General features: G+C 35.7%; 1 protein-coding gene across 1 annotated transcript in view; it reads right to left on the bottom strand.

Annotated features, from left to right (window-relative positions):
- LOC126972003 (uncharacterized) overlaps nt 1-12265 on the bottom strand; it is a 577468-nt gene that overhangs the window by 175243 nt on the left and 389960 nt on the right. The gene's annotated exons all lie outside the window — the stretch shown is intronic.

Here is a 12265-nt window from a genome sequence, read left to right as displayed (position 1 = left end):
ACTGGGCTGCGCCAGACCAGAGATGACAGCAATACTCCATGTGTGGCCGGACCTGCGCTTTGTAGAGCGCTAGTATGTGGGCCGGCTTGAAGTATTGCCTTGCTCTATTAATGACGCCCAGTTTCTTTGAAGCCAAATTGGCTTTGCCTTCCAGATGACCACAAAATTGGCAATCGCTCGAGATTTCGAGACCCAGTATTCCGATACTAGGCGAGGCTTTGAGGGAAGTGTTGTCGAAGAGCGGTGATACGACAAATGGGGTTTTTTTAGTGGTAAACGCGCAAACTTGAGTCTTCTGGGGGTTAAATTGGACAAGGTTCAATTTTCCCCATTCCGCGACCTTCTCAAGAGAGGACTCGATAGAAGATACAAGTTTCTCCCGGCACTGGTCGACGATTTCCCGAGAGAGACCTGCATGGCCCGTGTATATGGCATCACCAGTGCTGTCGTCTGCATAGCAATGAATGTTGGTATGCAGACGAGTTTTAGCGAGACTAACGAACAGCAATTCTAAGCAGCAACGAGTTGCTGTTCGTTAGTTCGATTTGGCTAATTTTGGTCTTGAATTATTTGTGGAAGTCCAGGGAAGGTTTAAAAGCTGAGTAAATATGAAAATTCTCGGAATAAAATAAACATAAACAAATAAAAAACATAAGCTAATAGTTGGTAGATTAACCGCTACGTGCGAGAACTTTATTTACTTCGGTTATCCATTGCGATAGTGACGTTTAAATTCTTAAAAAATATTATTTTATTTATTATATTCAGAACAACTTCTGTCGGGTCAGCTAGTCCCTTATAAAATGCTCGCAAAATGCCTTTATTCGTTTACGGTATGTGTGGATGATATTACTGTACTCAATATCCTTTGTTTTGTCTTAAGTACTAGCTGACCTGGCAAACGTTGTTTTGCCATATAAATTATATATGTAAACCTTCCTTGAGCTTCAACGAATCTATTACAAAAGATAAATATTCATTGAGATCGGTCGAATAGTTTATTAATAGGTTATTAGGGAACATACAAACATACATTCTCTTTTATTTTAATATAGAAGATAGATAGTCATTTTCCAAATTATTATCGATTTTTCCACGCGTGTTTTTTTAGAATTAAAAATTTAAACTATTCTTTCCATTTGATTTCTGAACGACGGGGGGCACATCAAAGGAAAAACAAAATTGTTGGTTTTATTTAATTCCAAGCATTTTTATATTTATTCACCTTTTAAACCTTCTCTGGACTTCCACAAATAATTCAAGACCAAAATTAGCCAAATCGGTCCAGCCATTCTCGAGTTTTTGTGAGACTAACGAACAGCAATTCATTTTTATATATATAGATTTTACATTTACTAACTCGTGTAAGGCATAGACTATTTGACGTTTGAGTATGTTTGTTGCATCACTTTACATATATTGTAATTGAAATGATCTATGAAAAGACGAAAATGTAAATCTTGGTTTGAAAGAGTGGCAATGAGTTTCTATCCGCTGGCGTTGAAATCGTATCATATGAACGGGCCCTACGTGTTACGATGATTTGGTAGATACGTTAATTACGGCATTGTTCATAATTACGACAAGAATGTGACTGTAGTCTGTATAGGCAGGAAGTAAATGCAATACAAAATATAGATATTCCATAGATCCAATTTATGCATTTTTATCATCAATGTTTATGAAATGGGGTTCTATAACCAATTTTCGTTTGGGGTATTACAGTACATATCTTCTTTATGTATTGCAAAAGATCTTCTCATATCAGCTCTCAAGACGTTTTTTGGTTGAAGAGGAGAATTAATGAGCATGTTCATCACTTAATATTAGGTGATCACCGCCAGTCACACTATTTTTCAACCCCAGAGGAACCAGGAACAGGAGCGTTGGTTTAGGTACGCCCTTTTTTTTAATGTACCCATATCGATATGGGTATCTGAATTAAGGTGAGCCACCTAAAGGTATGTGCTATACCACTAATCCAATGCCTTTTCACAATCATCGTAAACACTGTAGTTGGGTAGATACGTCGCGTCATTGTGTGCCTTCTACCGCATTCATCACGGGGAGTGGTCCGCATAGCTCTTTAATGTGATTCCTGACGCCGAATTCCCCCTTCGCACAAAACGCAACAAATTAAGATATCATCCCCACCATCTGGATGTGTGGCGTAACTCCACATTGTGGTTTTCAAGGGACTTTCTTCTACGTACAATAAAGCTGTGGAATGAGCTTCCTTGTGCGGTGATCCCGGTATGATTCCACATAGATACCATCAAAAAGAGCGTAAAGGCGTAAATCCTTGAAGGCCGGCAACGTTCCTGTGATTCCCATGGTGTTGCAAGAGTATGTGGGCGGCGGTGATCACTTAACACCAGGTGACAGGTGAAAAGAAAAAAACACCAGTAGATGCCTGGTCGGAAACGGTCACTCATATAAACCTGGAATGTACAATATTGGCCGACCAGTGGGAGGCTCCTTTATTAGATTCGCCGGCTAGATTATGGGTACCACAATGGCAAATTACTGGGCAAATGAGACTTAACACTTACTCAAGGTAACGAGCGCAAATTTAGTGCCGCTCAGAATTTTTGTGGTTTTCAAAATTCCTGAGTTACCAACGACTTAACGTCCTACTCGTCTCGTCCCTTATTTTTATATAAAAAAAAACCTTGGAACTACTAAATCACTTCAAAAAGTCTAAGAATATCCCAGGAAGGTGTTGAGTTTTATAAGCAGCTGAACTGGTTAGTATAACTGGCCATTAACCAAAAATGGGCCCGATTGTGGTGTATTATTTCGGAAACGGAAGCCCCCATACCAAACCATATTATAAGCCTTAAACTACGATCGTTTTTTAATGATTTACATGATCTAAGCTTCACTCATAATCGTTCATTTGTAACTAACGTAACAATTACCTGTGAGCTATTATTTAATGGAAAGTATAACAAAAGCAAAAGTGACGTGGGAACAGTAGTCAATGATAGGAACTTATCTAATTTATAAGTATAAAAAGTGTTCGCTGCTATAATTTCCAGTTGATCTAATCACTTGAGGAACTTATGTTGTAATGCTTTTAATCGCTAGGTTTGTCAAACTTTAACATAAGCATGATATTCATCTATGCATCTATATATATAAATAATATTGGAGTGTGTGTTTGTAATATTGAAATAATCGTTTTTTACTACATCTTATATCATCATATGAATATATAATATATATATATATGGTACATTACACCAAAATATTATTTTTACAATTTTTGTCTGTCTGCCTTTCTGTTTGTTCCGGCTAATCTCTGAAATGGCTGGATGGATGGCTTTTATTGGCAGGTAGCTGATGTAATAAGGTGTAACTTAGGCTTCGTTTATTTTAGAAAAAAAAACTTATATTTTAGAAAAATAAAGTAATGTTTCAATGTCCAACAAACGGTCCAACTCTAAAAATAATTAGTATTGCTAGTTTAATATATTATAATCAAAACAAACAATGCATAAAACTATATTTGCAATACTTCATATTAATATGTGATTGATTACATGAATTAAAAGTTGATCATCACAATATCATGCTTATAAAGGGCTGGCAATGGTAGTTCATGGGGTTGCAGTTTTTCCACGTTCCATAATCATCATTTCAGCCGGTAGACGATCACAGTTGGACAAAGGCCTCCCCCAAAAATCACCATGACGATCGGTCCTGCGCTGCCCTCATCCAACCTATTCCGGCGAAATTGACCAGATCGTCGGTTCATCTTGTGGGGGGCCTACCAAGGCTGCGTCTTCTGGTACGTGGTTGCTAATTGCTATTCGAGGACTTTACTGCCCCAATGGCCATCTGTCCGTCAAGCTATATGCCCTGCCCACTGCCACTTCAGTTTCTCAATAATTTGGGCTATGTTGATGAGTTTGTTCCTCCTACGGATCTTATCATTTCTGATTCGATTTCGTAGGGAAATATAAGACCGGTGACGGCAGGGTCGTTTCGTCTAACCCCGAACCGTTGAGGGAGGTCGAGAAGTACTACGGACAGTTCAGTTATACACGACTACACGGGCACCTGTTAGAAATAAGGCTGAACACCCAAGAGCCAAACTAACCCGACACTATACCCAAGATATCCCAGTCATCAGCCTGTACGAGATTAGTATGGCCGTAAAATAGCTTAAAAACAACAAGGCGCCGGGTGATGATAGAATTACAGCCGAGCTTCTGAGAGCTGGTGGTACTCCTGCGCTGAAGATCCTCCAAAAGCTATTAAATTCCGTCATCCTCGAGGGCAAAACGCCGCGATCATACCACAGAAGTATAGTGGCACTGTTCTTCAAGTGGCAATGGCAGGGCACATAGCTCGACGGACAGATGGCCGTACCGGAAGTGTTGGTAGGCCCCCCACAAGATAGACCGACGATCTTGTAAAGATCGCCGGAGTTGGTTGGATGAGGGCAGCGCAGGACCGATCGTAATGGCGATCTTTGGAAGAGGCCTTTGTCTAGCAGTGGACGTCTTCCGGCTGAGATGACGATGAAGCATTGTCCAAACCGAAACAATTTTGAAATATCAGGATTATTAGCTGTTTTCAAACTAAGTCAATGCAACATCAGAAACTTATTAAAAAAAATGTCAATTTAAATCTCATTTTTTTCTTTTGATTTTTTAAACCGATTAAACACTGATTACTTATCAATATTTAAAACAATAATTATCCGTACAAATTTATGAAGAATTTTGTCTTATTTTGAAAGAATCTAAGGTCAAAAGGCCTGATAACTCGAAAATGGTTAACTTTTGCAATCGTATGAGGGTTAAAATTATTGTGAATAGTCACCTCTATTAGCTCTTAACGTACGTCGAATTACGAATAACCCTGTATAATACGAATGTTAAAACTTGAAACGACATCCATCATTTACCTATTTTTCTGAAATTTTCGTGCACAAACAGACAAAAATTCTGAAAACTGTTAATTATTCGCCGGTTTTTCGACTTCGGTTATATAATTAAGTATAAAAAGTACAGATTATACAAATATTTTTTTCTATGAAAAAGATATTTGATTTTTATTGATTAACGCGAGTGTTACACATTTAAATAAAACACTTTTTAAAGAACGCGTGTAATTGTAACTGTGTTTTTACATAAGCCTAAAGTCCCCCTGAAAACGTGCTCTGAAAAGGTCACTAAACGTTAATTATACGCAAAAACAAATGTAAAAATACAATAACAATTATACACGTTTTTAATCGTTTACAAAGTGTATTATTTAAAAATATTTAATGCTCAGACTTAGCACTCTTTCAATTCTATTTTATTTATAAATGTCGAACGGTCGTTTTCGATTTTGCAGAGACATTTTTCAATAATTTCTTAAGAGTTTTTCTTCGTTGATAAAAATCAATAAAAATAACAATTTAACATTAGATCATCATTGCGAAGGAAACATACAAGCCAATCATATTGATTGTCAATCGTTTCTCAAGATAATGCAATGGAAGGGAAAAGGTAGGGACGCATTAAACGAACGAGGTGATGAAAATAACACTGTTTGATTATCGCTGTGATAACGGAATGTGCCAGGTGTGATTTGTGATTGTGATCAAAATGTGGAAGTACATTATAATCGGTAAGTCTGATTCAGGTGCTACAGGTAAATTACTTTCGAGACCTTATTGCATTTGTATTAGTATTTGCATATTTACATGAATTCTAAGCATGAAATTTGAAATTTTCTTGTACAGTCGGGAAAAAGAGGATCGTTACATTTCGAAGAAGAAAATATTTTGACAATCAAAAGTCAATAGTGAATGCCAAATAAATGATAATTATATTTATAAATATTGCTAATTTGTTGGGAAGTCTGTTTGCTTTTAGTTACTAAATTAATGAATCGATTTTATTTTGACGCACGGTACGGATGAGATTTTAGATGATTTATTTGATTTTATTGACTATATGACGTTTGAGTATTTTTGTTGCATCACTTTACATATACTGTAATTTAAATGATTTGTAAAGCGATAAACTTGTAAATGTTGATTTGAAAGAGTGCCAATGAGTTACTTGCCACTTCTTCTCATTAGCTCAACCCTTTAAGAAGTGACGGTAAATTTAATAAGAAATGTATTTTTTTGACATTCATAAGTATCATTTTCGTGACCTACATAAAAAGATTATAAGATAAAACCGAGGATGTGAATGAGTTTGAAATATCTGTATTTAATGAAATTTAAAATGTTAAAGTATTGGTTTACTTATTTATGTGCTGACCGTACACGTATAAACGCACAAATGCAAAAACGTCTCGAGAGTAATGTACCTGTACATCTGCTATCTTTATGATGAGAAAAATATGTACAAGAAACTCACAGGCTTAAGCTTTTTGAACTCCAAGATATAAAATAATTTTATTATTAACATATTATTCAGAACATATCGTTCCGTGCTAGTGCTCTGCCAACTGCCACGGAACGCCAGGGGTCGTGGGTTCGAGTCCCTCATCGTTGATAAAATTTTGTTTACAAATTTTATTTGTGTTCTCCAAGTGTTCTCAATAATATTTCAAAATAGTTTACTACGGTGTCGACAGCGCCTCATTAAAATGGTTTTCCAGTTACTTAAGTGGGCGTTCTCAACGGGTCGAAATCACTGATTCCTCTGGTGCTAAAAATTATTCCAGAGCTTCTTCGGTTACTAGAGGAGTGCCGCAAGGCTCAATTCTGGGGCCAATCCTTTTTATTTTGTATTGCACGGATATAACAAGTAGTTTCCGGAACTGTAAATTTCATATTTATGCTGACGACCTCCAAGCGTATATTACCTTCAATCCTAACGATACTACAACAGCAGTTGTTAAAATGAACGAAGATCTGGATAGAATTGATTTATGGTCACACAGAAACGGGTTAGTTCTAAATCCATCTAAATCAAAATTTATGATTTTAGGTTCAAAAACTCAAAGTTATTAGTGATAATTCACATGTTGTTAGTATTTCGGGTAATAGTATTGACCGGGTCGATGAAGCTCGGAATTTGGGTGTTTTGATGGATGGCAGACTGCAATTTCATAACCGTGTGCTTGAGACTGTTAAAAGCTGTTACTACAGGTTAAAAGTTTTGTATAACGTGCGGCAATATTTATGCGAGGAACTTAGGATTCTGTTATGCGAGTCCTTAATATTGTCTAAACTTAATAACGCTGACTCTGCTATTGGAAAGTGTCTTCTGTCTAAATCTAAAAAAAATATTCAGCAAGTACAGAATGCATGTGCATGCTTTAGCTTTTATATCCCTCGTAGAGTCCACATTACCCCTTACCTTAATCGCAGTAACATGAATTCGCGCCGGTGCCTTCATTTTGCCACTTTGCTTTTTAAAATTATCCGTACTCGTACACCACCTTATTTGTTCCACAAATTGGATTTCTCACGACGCCAGGTGCGAATGGCTACACGTTTGGTTTGCCCAAAACACCGTACAACTGCATTTCATGGCAGCTTTTGGTATGCTTCCACGAAGTGTTGGAATAATATTCCGCCTCCCATACGGAACTGCGTTAGTTTAGGGCTATTTAAATTAAAATACAAGGAATATCTTATTAATGTCCAAAAATCAATTTAAAATATTTAAAAAAAATTGTTTGTTTTGTGGCAATGGCAAGTTTAAATCAAGTTTAATTGTTTTTATTTATTGTTAGTTTTAATTTTAGATCCGAGTTTCACTATTTTTTGTTCTTTGTGCTCATAGAGAATTAATAGTTTGTACACCTTCGTGTGACAGGACTGTGCGTTAGTAGCGCTCTCTGGGTTTCCACGGAAGACCAGCGTTGTGGATTCTTTCGAAACCACAACTATGCTGAGTTGGGGGCCCATTGGCGTCATTAGATCATAATTAGATTAGTATGACTTTAAGAACTATTATCAGAATGTATAATGATGTCAATAAACATTTTTTCTTTCATTTCTTCTTTCTTTCCATTAAAATCCGTTCATTAATTTGGAGTTCACGGCAAACAAACGTCAGGGTATTGGATTTACATACATAACTAGCTGACCCGGCAAATACTGTTTTGCCATATAAATAATTTTATTCTAATAATAAACGTAGCCTGAGTTACTCCTTATTATATCAACTACCTGCTAATAAAAGTCTTGTCAAAATCGGTGCAGCCATTTCAGACAGAAAAAAATTGTAAAAATGTTATTTTGGTGTAAGTACCGTAATATATAAATTTAAATACATGTTGTAAAAAACGGTTATTTCAATATAAAAAACAGACACATAAATTTTATTTATATGTATAGATGTATAGATAAATAAATTTTTAGTTATAAACTTATAAATCAAATCAAATCAAATCTATAAGTATCACTATTCATTTAGAGCGAAGAACAAGAAGAAGAAGACACTAATAAGGTGCTGCATCAAATATATGAATTGTATTATTTATAGGCGTTTTAAATACCAAATATTTCATAAAAGGTAATAAAAAATAAACTGTATAAATATAAAGTATCGTATATTGGATGCAACATGGTAGTCGTGATTACTGTCATAATTAGTAATCGCATCCAACAAATACACAGATTTTTTAACTATTGTTATAGTCCTATAGCCAGGTCGACCTGTTGGTCGACCTGGCATCACAAGCTCTAATCGGTTGTAATCGCAGTGGCTGCTTGTATAATATTTAGTTTGCATTTTTTGAACTATTTTATTTTTCGAATATAGAAAATCCTAAGCAGATAATAATAATAATAATAATACCAATTGTCCCAATAGTCGTTTCCGTAAACGGTCTTATAGCAAAGAGCCTCGACCATCATCTCAAGAGGCTCTCACTTAACAACTGGATAAAGGGTCAGTTACAAAAAGCAGCTGTTTTGGGAACAGCACGCATCGTGCCGGAGTTCCTTAGTCTGTCGCCCTAACCTCCGGCGGAATTGTCGTGAACCAACGCCGGCGGGACTCTATTTTTTAAATTTATATTTGTAATATTGATTTTTATAAATATGTTATGTATATAAATGTAGAAAATAAGATGAAATTATAATAAAGAGAATAATAATAAATTTCGTTTATTTCAAAGATTACATATACATTTTTAGTGGTTGAGACTTCCCAGTCAGTTGTCTTAGGACACTTGTATTGGGAATATCTCCCAACTCCCTTAGCAGATATATATAATTAAATAATCAAATACAGAAATAAACAGAAATGATTAAAAGCCATATTATACAAAAGTTAAGTCTGAAAACTGTGTGTGTGTGTAAGTAAGAGTGTGCGTGAATGTTTGAATTTGAACCATTAATTGGGTCCATCTATAGAATGCGTGTGCTTGTCATGTCAGTCTGATCAGAAGATTTTCCACTTCATCATAAGCAAGACAAGTTAGCCAATAATTCAATGATTTCATGCATAGATGTAATGTCATAGTATATATATTTAGGTCACGCAGATAAGGTTTTATTGCATAAATTGAATAAAAACTCAGAGAGGAGTTTCGTTTGATCATTGTTTTATACAACTCAGCGAAACTGGCATCAAATCAACTTATTTCATTCCGATGGATATTAGATTTTGATTGATTATCCTTCTTTGAAACGTGATCCTTGTAAAATATATCGTTTTGAGACTGTCTGTCATGTTATAAACGATTTTGATACATGTGATTTATCGTCTAATTTATTAAATACTGCTTGATATGACTAAGAATTACCGGGAAATTTATGCGGACTTATGTGTTAAATTTGTGGTATCATAAAGATTATGATTATTTGTTTTTTAAAAATTCTTTTTTAAATTGACCTTTACAGTTGGAGACATTTTTTTATGGAAAAGGTGGAAGTGATTACTGCCGCCCTTATTCTCCTGCAACACTAGAGGAATCACAGGAGCGTTGCCTGCCTTTTAGACAGGAGTTTGCGCTTTTTAGGGTTCCGAATCTGGAAAGGAAAATACGGAACCCTTATAGGACATAGTTGTGCTCTCCTCAGTCTGTCCATCTATCTGTCCGTCAAGACCCATTATTTTGGGAACGCGTGAAGATATCGAGTTGAAATGTAAACCATATACTTAGTTCTACAGTCTCATGAAGCTGTGAATATCAAACGGCACAAAAACGTATATTTCGACACTCTCTGAGCGCTTTCGCACTACGTCCGATCCGAATCCAATCCGTAACCGTGAAAGTACGGTCCGGTGTAGTAGTAAAACTATTTCTATGTTAGTTTACGCACTAGATCCGGCTTCCGTCATCCGATTTCTTTCCGTCAACTGTTACATTTTTTTAATGAAAAAAAGGGACGAGACGAGCAGGGACGTTCAGCTGGTGGAAATTGATACGCCCTACCCATTACAATGCAGTGCCGCTCAGGATTCTTGAAAACCCCAAAAGTTCTGAGTGGCACTACAATCGCTCTCGTCACATTCAACATAAGATGTTAAGTCTCATTTGCCCAGTAATTTCACTAGCTACGGCGTCCTTCAGACCGAAACACAGTAATGTTTACACATTACTGCTACGGCAGAAATAGGCGCCGTTGTGGTACCCATTATCTAGCCGGCTTCCTGTGCAAAGGACCTCCCACTGGTAAATAGTTCTACGTAGTCGTAGTATAGTCACCGGACCGTATTTTCACGGGTACCTACGGATCAGATTCGGATCGGACGTAGTGTGAAAGCGCTCTTACGATAATCTAAATTTATAGGGTATTTTCCATTGACATAGAACGAGAAATTTGGCAAAACTACCGTCTTATAACTTGCTAGTTTTATCAGTTTTTGATTTTCTAATTCTTCCAGATTGACCCTCGTATTATAACGATTGGGCAGACGCATAAGCAGATAAAATAATGTTGATTTATCATCGTAAGCACGTAAATAAATAAATAAAAATTTAAATAAAACATAAATCGGTTTAGGGGTAAATATAAAATGGCTTTATTTAAAAAAAAGTGTGTGTATACTTATGTATGCACGCAATAAGTTATACTTCTTTGGCTTAACAAAGGAAAAATCTTTAAAATTATTTATTCCTCCTGCTATTCTTCGTTTGTAGAAAGAACAATATTGTAATAATAAAGTAATCTTACAACGATGACGATGACAATTAATTATTAAATAACGAATGCGGCTGTACGGGCTTGAACCCCTTGCCTATCCTAATAATAAACGAAGAAACCAAAAAAAATAACGAATGTCGCAAACGTCAGAAAATTTTAGGAACCAACTTCACCCTGTTACTTTTGTGTTACATTAATGCTTACACATATTAAAATTTCACTCTAATACCATATCATAATCTAACAATAACATGGTTAGATTATGAAAAATGGTATTTTTGCAACTCGATTTTTATTAAATTTAAACTAACACATTGGCACACACTCATATTTATACAACACACACACCTCGCTCATAAATACACTCATAAATACAGAGGTTGACACATTTTTTAAAAGTTTAGATTTCTTTGGCTGCATTGTAATTAATAGTTATTAATTTGCCCTCTCTTTACCCCTTTTTTTTTTGTTCCCACCTAACACCTTAGGGAGACGGGGATGGCTGAAAACCAGCGCTGCTTAAAATAATTACTTCAAACAGCATAAGCTGGGCCTATTCCCCTTTTGTCTTAATGTATGTTTATAATAAGTTGTTTTGTATAATTAAATTTACTTCAAGGCAATAAATTTTAGTATTAACATTCGGACGACCGAGCCTTGCTCGGATTTTTAAGAATGTACAAAACTTAAACAAAACAAAAAACTAATAGGACATCTGGACTCGAACCGGGGCCTTCTGCTTTCCGGATCACACAATGTCCTATCTGAGCTATTACAGACTTGTATAAAGTGGCGGAATTCACCTTTGTATACTAATGTTATTGTAGCTATTTCTCATTATAACACGGATAGGACTACATTTTTTAAAATGAAACCTAGCTAGATAGATTAATCGCCCCCGAAATCACCTGTATAGTAAATTTTATTAAAATCGTTGGAGCCGTTTCCGAGATCCAGATTATATATATACAAGAATTGATCGTGTAAAGATATAAGATTATAATTAAAATTATTGATTAAAGTAATTTATGGTGTCAATTAATAGATACATTAGCTTCTCATAAATTATTCAAGATCCGTATTCCATCCAATCCTAACGTCACTCAACACATTGTCATGTTTTTTGTTTGTGAGTTGCGTAGTCGTGAACGAAACACTGTGGGAATTGTCCTCACTGTAGCGATTTGCAATAACTTTTTC

This window comes from Leptidea sinapis, chromosome 25, assembly GCF_905404315.1.
Source record: "Leptidea sinapis chromosome 25, ilLepSina1.1, whole genome shotgun sequence".
In the NCBI taxonomy this organism is placed as follows: domain Eukaryota; kingdom Metazoa; phylum Arthropoda; class Insecta; order Lepidoptera; family Pieridae; genus Leptidea; species Leptidea sinapis.
The sequence above is the reverse complement of the archived record's forward strand: the minus strand, read 5'-3'. Positions and strand labels throughout refer to the sequence as shown.